An 11,508-nucleotide genomic window follows, 5' to 3' on the forward strand; every position below is an offset into this window, starting at 1 on the left:
CCTTTGCGTTTAAAACTGGATTGGTCTATTTTTAGGACTTCTCGGATTGGCTTTCAAGACAGAGCTTTGCCCTGATGAGCCAGTTGCTGAGAAAAAGGGAGGGGAGAAGGGATCAAAGTCACGGTTACTAGAAAGGGTCTATTTTTCCCCACCTTCTTTAGTAAGTTCTATATAACAGTATAACAATTGAGGCACAATGTGTTTGGTTGGGTATAGCCCTGCAAAGAGTTAATTCTCTCCCGTTTGTTAAAAAGTGTTCTGTTTTTACCCTTAACCACCTTAAGTATGAATCCAGGAAGTAAACAATAAACAAATATAATTATTAGCTTTTTTTAAAATTTAGTATAACAAGGAAGGAAAAAAAATAAATGTAAAGCTCTAGCAGAAATTGTGTGTATAAGGAGTGCATATTTTTGAAATAATATTTCTTATGTTGAATTTCATTAGAAATGTTCCAAATTAAACTTGCTTATGGGCTGTTGAGATGTGTAATGACTGAGAAAGCTGTGCAGGAGATTTCTAAATTACGTTTGGAGTTATATTTTAAAGGAAAATTAATAAGAAATTTAATGTGGACAAATGCAAAGTGATGCACATTGGAAAGAATAACCTGAATCACAGTTACCGGATGCTAGGATCCACCTTGGAGGTTAGTGCCCAAGAAAAGGATCTGGGTGTCATTGTAGACAATATGGTGAAACCTTCTGGCCAATGTGTGGCGGCAGCCAAAAAAGCAAACAAATGGAAGCAAAGAAATGGAAGATGGATGGTTAGCACGGAGAAAGAAGAAAAACAACAAATGGGCAGGAGACCCTGGCAAGCGAATTATCTGATCTGAATAATGAGCAGCCAACAAAAGGTAGAAAAAAAATTTTATTTTCTGTTTTGTGATTACAATGTGTCACATTTGAGATGTGTATCCTGCCAGAGCGGGTGTTGGACTGCAAATGTGAGCTAGGATTTAATAGAGAGGAAAAATCTTTTTTGTCTCCAAATCATCCAAAACACATCAGTTAAATTAATTCACAATGCAAAAAAATTCGACCATGTCACCCCTTTACTTATTAAATCACATTGGCTCCCTATAACTCATCGAATTACTTTCAAAATTTTATTTTTGGTATACAAAACATTGAGCTTCAATGAACCCCAATTTATAGCTAAAATGATTGTCCCATACAAATCTCCTCGTTCTTTAAGATCTTCCTCATCTCAATTGCTCTCAATCCCTTCACTAAGAACCATAGGCACAAGACGTAATGATATGTTCTCCGTGAAAGCCCCTACATTGTGGAACTCCCTTCCAAATTTTATTAAAAACGAAACAGATCTTGTCTCTTTTAAGAAAATTTTAAAAACATATTTATTTCAAGATGCATTTGATTCATAAAACGCAACATTTCATGGTTCCCGCATTTTTCTTATCTCATCTTAACCCATTACTACCCAATGTGCTTTCCTTTTGATGTTAAATTCTAATACATAACAAAATTGTAACTTTCCCCCCTTCTCTCCACCCCTTCCTGTTTGTCCAAATTTGTCTGTCTTTTGTTTCATATTTGTAAATTAAATGTATTACCACATTCTGATGGTTTTTAAATTGTACATCGCTTAGATATTGTTATAAGCGATTAATCAAATGAATATTAAACTTGAAACTTGAAACTTTACATCACAGCACCAGTGTGGGTAGGAGAGGGCAAAGGGGGTGGGGTGGGTGAAGAGGCTATAAAATAAACCCACCCGGATGTTTTGCTGCCTGATTCAGGAAAAAATATTTTGATTCGATTCAGCCTATTGAATCAATTTTTCAATTCAATTTTCCTGCCCAATTGGGTGTTTGTTTTTTTTCCAAACATCCGGGTGGGTTTATTTTATAGCCTCTTCACCCACCCCACCCCCTTTGCCCTCTCCTACCCACACTGGTGCTGTGATGTAAACAAAACAAACAAACAAAAAAGATTTTTCCTCTCTGTTAAATCCTAGCTCACATTTGCGGTCCAACACCCACTCTGGCAGGATACACATCTCAAATGTGACACATTGTAATCACAAAACAGAAAATAAAATTTTTTTTCTACCTTTTGTTGGCTGCTCATTATTCAGATCAGATAATTCGCTTACCAGGGTCTCCTGCCCATTTGTTGTTTTTCTTCTTTCTCCGTGCTAACCATCCATCTTCCATTTCTGTCCTCCCCTTCCCTTCCCTGGAGGTCTGGCATCTTTCCTTTTTTTCGTCTCCATCCCTGCAGCTGCAGCAATGAATCTCACGATCCTCAGATCCACCATCTCTCCTTTTCTCAACTACCCTTTCATCCAGGATTTCTCCCTCCTTCCCCAACACCCCAGGGTCCACCAGCTCTCTTTTTCTCTTCCCAACTATCCTCCTATCCAGTATCTCTATCCCCCCATACCATCCCTTATGTCCAACTTCTCTCCTTTTCTGTTCCTTCCCTCCCTAAATCCCATTGTCCACCATCTCTCTCCCTCTCCTCTATTTTTAGACCCATTATTTCTTCCCTCCCCCCATCAGGCATATGCATGTCTCTTTGAACCCCCTCCCTCCATGTATTTCTACACCAGAGTCCTCTCCCCCCAAAGGCATGCATGTTCCCCTCTTCTTTGTAGCGTCCTCTGGCTTCCCCCCTGGCCTACAGTCTCTTGCACTACAAAATTGCTTGCCTGAATTTGGAAAGCTGCTGTATTCTGCACACTGCAAAACTCCAGAGGGGTTGGTTTGAAAACCACGAGCATAAGGTGTGGACTGTGAAAACTCATTTTATGGTCACTCCATCATTGTCTAGAAGTGAGGTGATTCCAAATACAATGAATACCTTGGTCAAAACTTGAAGGGGAAACAAGCAGTAGCCTTCCTTACGTTTCACAAAACCAGAAAAGGAAGCCAGGAAAGATCAACCTCATGCAATCCACAAGAGCAACTAAAGAAAACACGACTTGCTTTTTGCACAATCCTATAACTTTGATTAAATCACTCTGGCTCTTGCAACCCACCTTTGTTTCCCAGCTGCTGGGGAATGAGGTTTGAACGGACTCTGCAGCACACACACATTCTCTGTCCCTCTCGAGAAAAAACTTACTCCCCTCCCTATTAGGTGTCTTCCACCCCATCTCTCCACAGAGCAACACTGTCAGAGCATTCTGATTCCTTATGAGGACGAGTTGTTGGTTCAGCGAAGGGAGGGAAGGGAAGTTTACACGTTGCTTTGTAGCCTTTTCTACACCCCACACCTTCGAACCTACAGTTTGGCTCGATCTGATCTGAAACTGCTGTCTTTCGGGTTTGCCAAAAGTGCTGCGCTTTATTGATGTTTAGAAGCTGTGTATTAAAACTAAACTGAAGGCACGGGAAGGTTGGGCCCCGAATTGGTGAGGCCGATTTTTTAAAAATATGAATCGATTTGAATCAATTCACCCAAAGTGAATCGGTGAATCAATTCGAATCACGAATCGGGCAGCACTACTAGGATGGTTAACAAGACTAACCCCCCTCTTTTATGAAACTGCAATAGCAGTTTCTAGCACGGCCACGCTGAATGGTCCGCGCTGCTCCCAACGCTCATAGGAACTCAGTGAGCATCAGGAGCAGTACAGGCCATTCCGTGCAGCTCCCAACACTAGAAACTGCTATCGCAGTTTCGTAAAAGGAGGCCTAAGAATGTTATAATGCCTCTGTATTGTATCATGGTGCAACATCACCTGGAGTATTGCATTCAATTCTGTTCTCCTTATCTCAAGAAAGATATAGCGGCACTAGAAAAGGTTCAAAGAAGAGCGACTAATATGATAAAGTGGATGAAACTCCTCTCATATGAGGAAAGAATAAAATGGTTAGGAATCTTCAGCTTGGAAAATAAACAGCTGAGTGGAGATATGATTGAAGTCTATAAAATCTTGAGTGGAGTAGAACAGGTACAAGTGGATCGATTTTTCACTCCAACAAAAATTACAAAGACTAGGGGACACTCGATGGGAAATAATTTTAAAATCCAACAAATTTTTACTAAAGAAGTGTCAAACCAAACGGATACCCAAAATTTCACTTCTTGAAACACATAAATGTGTACAATAATTTTTTTTGCATTCTCCTTGCTATTTTACGTCATTACGTTCTGACGCTGTACCGCAGCTGATTGAAAGCTCTTTAAATTGTTTAGCGTTGTTTCATACCAGCGCCATTTTTGAGAAAGATATGCTGAAGGTTACATTTGTTCCGTAAGATTACTTACTACTTTAACACATAGTTTTAAAGTTATGTACTATTTAGAGTCAAATACTATATTTAAGATTTAAGATTTAATGTAACTTTTGTTACTTCTTTTAGACACTGTCTATGTCGTTCCCCTGAAGAAGCCACTTAGGTGAAACGGTGGCCCCGTAGGGATTGAAACAGTGTGAACATCGTTTAAGATAAGTGCTTTATCTTGAAAATATGCACTTTCGCTTATATCTCTCATAGTATTTGGTACTTAAGATGTGTATACATCTATTGAAAATTTTGAAAAAATAATATTGTTTGAAAAAATCTTTTTGAAAAAATCTTTGAGACATTGAATGAAAGTATTACAATACTCACAATAGCCACTTGCCAATGATTGAGATTTGAACCGATTTATTCATCTAGCAAGATTTGCTTGAACATTCGGTCTCTGAGGCGTGGCGTTTGGTAAATTATTGTACACATTTATGTGTTTCAAGAAGTGAAATTTTGGGTATCCGTTTGGTTTGACACTTCTTTAGTAAAAATTTGTTGGATTTTGTCCAGTTCTTACTAAAATGACTTCAAGTAACTGGAACACGACCTTTGGATATAATGTAGAACAAACTGAGTCTATACTCAATGTACCATCACAATATGAAATCAGCTCTATGGGTACAGACAGCCCTAATACTGATTGGGGACTTTTTTTCAATTTAAATAAAAAAATAATCAAAACAGAATTAAATAGTGGAATATTAGTAGAGTATTGTAAATGCGAAAGAATACCAAGAGGCTTACGCATTAATAAAGAACCTCAAAATTATAAAGATGACAAAGACTTTTTAATGAAATGGAACATGATTTTGAATAAATGTTCCTTTGACTTGATGTTGCTTATCATAGAAAAGAGTAGACAACAAGTTGATAATTTGAAAGTGGAAGTAGAAAAAACTATTAACACTCTTAAATCTACTCAGACTATTGAAGCATATCAAAATCATTTGACTAAGACTAATGACAACTTAGAAAAATTCAAAGAAAACATCAAAAAATTCAAATTAAAAAAGTTCTATAGAGACGAAAAAGACTATTTAAATAACAGGGTATATCGTTGGATGAATACTAGTGAAACATCAAATAAAGTAGTTGTTACAAATATAACTGATCCTAGTTCATCCTCTAGTAGTCTTAGCTCCTCAGGCAGTTCTAACACATCGAAACCTTTTTTAGGTTCAAGGGGAGGTTTTCAAAACCGAAAAAACAGGCGAGGCAGAAATCAGACCAGAGGCAAACCATGGACGAGATCACAACAACAATCCAGCCAACAGTAACAGTCAATCTTTCCCAACAGAGATTAGAACAGTCAGATATAGAACTACTTAACTACGGTTTATCATTTGTACCCACAGTACTCAATAATGAATTTCAATTCAACATTGATTTTGAAAGGTTCTGTAGGCTCTTGGAAGTAAAATTATTCTTTGCATCCAGAAATGAATCCATAGATAAGACAATTATTGCTCCTAAATCCACGTGGAAACCAATTGGACCCGTGGATCCCACTTTAACTGTGTTTAAAGAATTAGTCCAGCAAGACTCACAAAAAATATTTCAGAATCCCAGAACGTACAAATTTAAATCTAATTTAACGAGAGACCAACATAAATCATTGATTAATCTTCAAAACAATACTAATATTATTATTAAATCAGCAGACAAAGGAGGTGCAATTGTAGTTCAGGACAAGACGATATATACATCAAAGGCACTTGAGCATCTGCATGACACACAGGCCTACGTGGAAATAAAATTAGATCCCACGAAAAGACTTCAGAATAAAATAAGGAAAATTACAGATTTAGCACTCAAGTCAGGATATATCACAAAACGTGATTACCGGTTTTTAAACATAAAACATCCAACAACTGCAAACATATACTTTTTACCAAAAATACATAAAAATCAGGCAGATCCACCTTTTAGACCCATAACATCAACACGAGGGTCAGTATTGGAACCTCTGTCAAGATATGTAGACCAATTTATTAAATATGAAATCCCAAAATGTAAATCATATATAAAGGACTCCAAAGAATTTTTGAAAAAATTGGATGACATTGATTTAAAAGAAGGACCCTATATTATGGCAACATTGGATGTATCATCATTATACACCTCCATCCCACAACAGGATGCTATTGAAGTCATAAAAAATGTAATAGAATCTCAACCTAAACCTCAATCAGTTCCCACAGAATTCATAATTTTTCTAACTTCTTTAGCTATGCAAGAAAATTTTTTCGACTTTGAAGGGACATTATTTAAACAAATACAAGGTGTAGCTATGGGGGCAGCGTTTGCCCCATCTGTGGCCAACCTTTTCATGATAGCATTTGAACAACAATGGATAGAACATTCTCCTTTTGAGCAACTCATATCCATTTGGTGGAGATACATCGATGATGTTTTTCTCCTTTGGAGAGGCTCAGAAAAACAATTGCAAGCATTTGTCGTATGGTTAAATTCATGTAATGACCATATACAATTTACATTTACATATTCAACCATACGAATACAATATTTAGACATTGAAGTCACTTTAGAACATCAAAAATTTACCACACGGACATATGAGAAACCCTCAACCAAAAATACTTTTTTGCATTATACAAGTTGTCACCCGAATCATTTAAAAAATAGTCTTCCATTTTCACAAATGCTCCGATTACGAAGGAATTGCACATTAATATCTGAATTTAAGATCCAAGCCAGGTTATTGAGCAAAAAATTAAAAGCCAGAGGGTATCCTTCACACATTGTCAAAAATGCATATAGACGGGCCAAATACAACAATAGGGATTTGTTGTTAAGTGACCATACTCAAGCAGGCAATATAGAAGATCTGTGTACAACATTTGTTTTGAAACATTCACCTAACAGTCATCAATTAACAAAAATTATTAAAAAACATTGGGCTATTGTACAATCTCTTCCTCATTTTAGGAACAACAGACTACGTTTTGCATATGCAAGGGGAAAAAATCTTAAAAGAATTTTTCACCAGTAATAAAGATCAAACAAAATGCATCATGCCAGGTTTATATGGACATTTTAAGTGCGGACATTGCATGTATTGTGATTTCTCAATCACAACAAAAGAATTTATTAATCCTATCAACAAAAAGAGTTACACAATTAAACATTTTAGCACTTGTCAAACGGATCATGTAGTTTACGTTATTATTTGCCCTTGTTCAAAAATATATGTGGGCATGACTACAAGACCGTTTAAAACAAGACTTGCTGAACATAAATCAAACATCAAGAGAATGCAACTTCAGGAACCATTAGTTCAGCACTGTGTAGATGCTTCTCATTCCTTTAATAATCTCAAAGGCCTGGTCATAGATGTCATTCATAAGAATAGAAGAGGAGGAGATAGAGCTGCAGCACTCAAATGAAGAGAAACATATTGGATATACACGTTACAATCATTATTTCCTGCAGGATTAAATGATCGTATTGACTGGACAGTATATTATTAAATCAAACTAATATTATCTTGACCTAAATTGGTCGAAGATAAAAAAAATTTTTGTGCATTCTCCTTGCTATTTTACGTCATTACGTTCTGACGCTGTACCGCAGCTGATTGAAAGCTCTTTAAATTGTTTAGCGTTGTTTCATACCAGCGCCATTTTTGAGAAAGATATGCTGAAGGTTACATTTGTTCCGTAAGATTACTTACTACTTTAACACATAGTTTTAAAGTTATGTACTATTTAGAGTCAAATACTATATTTAAGATTTAAGATTTAATGTAACTTTTGTTACTTCTTTTAGACACTGTCTATGTCGTTCCCCTGAAGAAGCCACTTAGGTGAAACGGTGGCCCCGTAGGGATTGAAACAGTGTGAACATCGTTTAAGATAAGTGCTTTATCTTGAAAATATGCACTTTCGCTTATATCTCTCATAGTATTTGGTACTTAAGATGTGTATACATCTATTGAAAATTTTGAAAAAATAATATTGTTTGAAAAAATCTTTTTGAAAAAATCTTTGAGACATTGAATGAAAGTATTACAATACTCACAATAGCCACTTGCCAATGATTGAGATTTGAACCGATTTATTCATCTAGCAAGATTTGCTTGAACATTCGGTCTCTGAGGCGTGGCGTTTGGTAAATTATTGTACACATTTATGTGTTTCAAGAAATAATTTTAAAACCAATAGGAGGAAATATTTTTTCACTCAGAGAATAATTAAGCTGTGAAACACATAGCTGGTTTTAAGAAAGGTTTGGACAATTTCCTTGAGGAAAAGTCCATAGTCTGTTATTAAGAAAGACATGGGGGAAGCCACTCCCTGCCCTACATAGTAACATAGTAGATGACGGCAGATAAAGACCCGAATGGTCCATCCAATCTGCCCAACCTGATTCAATTAAAAATTTATTTATTTTTTTTTTTTTCTTCTTAGCTATTTCTGGGCGAGAATCCAAAGCTTTTCCCGGTACTGTGCTTGGGTTCCAACTGCCGAAATCTCTGTTAAGACTTACTCCAGCCCATCTACACCCTCCCAGCCATTGAAGCCCTCCCCTGCCCATCCTCCTCCAAACGGCCATGCACAGACACAGACCGTACAAGTCTGCCCAGTAACTGGCCTAGTTCAATCTTTAATATTATTTTCTGATTCTAAATCTTCTGTGTTCATCCCACGCTTCTTTGAACTCAGTCACAGTTTTACTCTCCACCACCTCTCTCGGGAGCGCATTCCAGGCATCCACCACCCTCTCCATAAAGTAGAATTTCCTAACATTGCCCCTGAATCTACCACCCCTCAACCTCAAATTATGTCCTCTGGTTTTACCATTTTCCTTTCTCTGGAAAATATTTTGTTCTACGTTAATACCCTTTAAGTATTTGAACGTCTGAATCATATCTCCCCTGTCTCTCCTTTCCTCTAGGGTATACATATTCAGGGCTTCCAGTCTCTCCTCATACGTCTTCTGGCGCAAGCCTCCTATCATTTTCGTCGCCCTCCTCTGGACCGCCTCAAGTCTTCTTACGTCTTTCGCCAGATACGGTCTCCAAAACTGAACACAATACTCCAAGTGGGGCCTCACCAATGACCTGTACAGGGGCATCAACACCTTCTTCCTTCTACTGACTACGCCTCTCTTTATACAGCCCAGAATCCTTCTGGCAGCAGCCACTGCCTTGTCACACTGTTTTTTCGCCTTTAGATCTTCGGACACTATCACCCCAAGGTCCCTCTCCCCGTCCGTGCATATCAGCTTCTCTCCTCCCAGCATATACGGTTCCTTCCTATTATTAATCCCCAAATGCATTACTCTGCATTTCTTTGCATTGAATTTTAGTTGCCAGGCATTAGACCATTCCTCTAACTTTTGCAGATCCTTTTTCATATTTTCCACTCCCTCTACGGTGTCTACTCTGTTACAAATCTTGGTATCATCTGCAAAAAGGCACACTTTTCCTTCTAACTCTTCAGCAATGTCACTTACATACATATTGAACAGGATTGGCCCCAGCACCGAACCCTGAGGGACTCCACTAGTCACCTTTCCTTCCTTCGAGCGACTTCCATTAACCACCACCCTCTGGCGTCTGTCCGACAGCCAGTTTCTGACCCAGTTCACCACTTTGGGTCCTAACTTCAGCCCTTCAAGTTTGTTCAACAGCCTCCTATGAGGAACTGTATCAAAGGCTTTGCTGAAATCCAAGTAAATTACATCTAGCATATGTCCTCGATCCAGCTCTCTGGTCACCCAATCAAAAAATTCAATCAGGTTCGTTTGGCACGATTTACCTTTTGTAAAGCCATGTTGCCTCGGATCCTGTAACCCATTAGATTCAAGAAAATATACTATCCTTTCTTTCAGCAACACTTCCATTATTTTTCCAACAACTGAAGTGAGGCTCACCGGCCTGTAGTTTCCTGCTTCATCCTTGTGACCACTTTTATGAATAGGGACCACATCCGCTCTCCTCCAATCCCCAGGAATCACTCCCGTCTCCAGAGATTTGTTGAACAAGTCTTTAATAGGACTCGCCAGAACCTCTCTGAGTTCCCTTAGTATCCTGGGATGGATCCCGTCTGGTCCCATCGCTTTGTCCACCTTCAGTTTTTCAAGTTGCTCATAAACACCCTCCTCCGTGAACGGCGCAGAATCTACTCCATTTTCTTGTGTAACTTTGCCAGACAATCTCGGTCCTTCTCCAGGATTTTCTTCTGTGAACACAGAACAGAAGTATTTGTTTAGCACATTTGCTTTCTCCTCATCACTCTCCACATATTTGTTCCCAGCATCTTTTAGCCTTGCAATTCCATTTTTTATCTTCCTCCTTTCACTAATATATCTGAAAAAATTTTTATCTCCCTTTTTTACATTTTTAGCCATTTGTTCTTCCGCCTGTGCCTTCGCCAAACGTATTTCTCTCTTGGCTTCTTTCAATTTCACCCTGTAGTCCTTTCTGCTCTCCTCTTCTTGGGTATTTTTATATTTCATGAACGCCAACTCTTTCGCCTTTATTTTCTCAGCCACTAGGTTGGAGAACCATATCGGCTTCCTTTTTCTCTTGTTTTTATTGATTTTCTTCACATAAAGGTCCGTAGCCATTTTTATCGCTCCTTTCAGCTTAGACCACTGTCTTTCCCTGAATCGGTAGCATGGAATGTTACTACTCTTTGCCAGGTACTAGTGACCTGGATTGGCCACCGCGAGAACAGGCTACTGGGCTTGATGGACCATTGGCCTAAACCAGTAAGACTATTCTTATGTTAAGAACTTTTAAAGTGTGTTTCAGAATAGAAAGCTGCACGGGAATGGGAATCCTGCGGGTTTCCCACCTGGGTCAATGAAGATCCTGCGGGGATGGAGGCACCTTGAAGGGTTTCCACGTGTTACCTCAGAAGCGCCTCCTTCTTCCTGTCCTCAGCTGTACTTGCCCCTCCACAAAGCTGCATGCAGCACCCTCAGCACATCACCAAAGCCAACCCAGAAGCCTCTCCAACGTCAGAGCTGACATCGGAGGGAAAATTCCATGTCAGCTACGTACAGGAGCCACTGATTGCGGCCCTGAGGAGAATTGCAGCTGAAGGCAAGAAGAAGGAGGCCCACCTGGATGGCCTTGGTGCACATCTGTAAGGGGGGGCACAAACCTGGCCACAGAAGGGAGGGAGCGAGCACATTCAAATGTAGAGAAAAGAAGGGGCATGAATGTGAGACATAGGAAGGAAGAAATAAGGAGGGGGGAAGAA

This window comes from Geotrypetes seraphini, chromosome 8, assembly GCF_902459505.1.
Source record: "Geotrypetes seraphini chromosome 8, aGeoSer1.1, whole genome shotgun sequence".
Classification (NCBI taxonomy): Eukaryota; Metazoa; Chordata; class Amphibia; order Gymnophiona; family Dermophiidae; genus Geotrypetes; species Geotrypetes seraphini.